This window comes from Rhinoderma darwinii, unplaced genomic scaffold, assembly GCF_050947455.1.
Source record: "Rhinoderma darwinii isolate aRhiDar2 unplaced genomic scaffold, aRhiDar2.hap1 Scaffold_260, whole genome shotgun sequence".
NCBI classification, from domain to species: domain Eukaryota; kingdom Metazoa; phylum Chordata; class Amphibia; order Anura; family Rhinodermatidae; genus Rhinoderma; species Rhinoderma darwinii.
In genome coordinates, this window is record NW_027462895.1 from 19,168 (window position 1) to 20,000 (window position 833).

Consider the following 833-nt stretch of genomic DNA (forward strand, 5'->3'; position numbering starts at 1 on the left):
TGGTGTGACCGGTATGTAGTGGCACGTCATGCCGGCCTCCTGGAAGTCCCCGTCGGCCTGGCTGGCAGGTCTGTCTTCATTGACGTTTTGGAGGAAAAACCCTATGAGGTTTTTATTTTGGGCTTCAGCCGGGCAGCAGTTCCAGGAGCCCGGGTAAGTTGGCACCTTACCCCGGTGTATTTGAGGTGGTGACACTTTTAGGGGTGCGAATATCTCCTTCACCTGAAATCCTGTGAGAGGGCATTTCTGCTCCGCGTTCCAAGTCCCTACGGTTCTTCCTAGCGGGAAGTCCTAACCGTTTGTGGCCGAGAAGGACTTCCATGGTGTGACCGGTATGTAGTGGCACGTCATGCCGGCCTCCTGGAAGTCCCCGTCGGCCTCGTTGGCTGGTCGGTCCGGTGCACCTGGACTTCCACGAAAGAACTTTGGTGCATTCTTTCTGGAGTCCCAGGCCGACCAGCAGTTGTAGGAGCTCGGCCACGTTGGCGAGTCCAACCGAGAGTACCGTGAAGGAGGACGTGCTGCACGTTCTAGCGGGAGCTGCACCTGGTCCAACCCGAGAAGGACTTCCATGGTGTGACCGGTATGTAGTGGCACGTCATGCCGGCCTCCTGGAAGTCCCCGTCGGCCTCTGCCACCTGTCGTTAAGCTGTGAGAGGAGCACGTGCTCCCGCGCCGTTTGAGTCTTTGGAATTTGTCCAAGACTCCTCAGATCGATCTGGCTCCCCGCGACCCGGCGGCGGAGGGACCACTCGCTCGGCAGTGCTTTGGAGCCCTGTCGGTTACGGCGAGCGCGTCTTCCTCCCACACCGTCCGGGTCTGTTTCGCCCCCG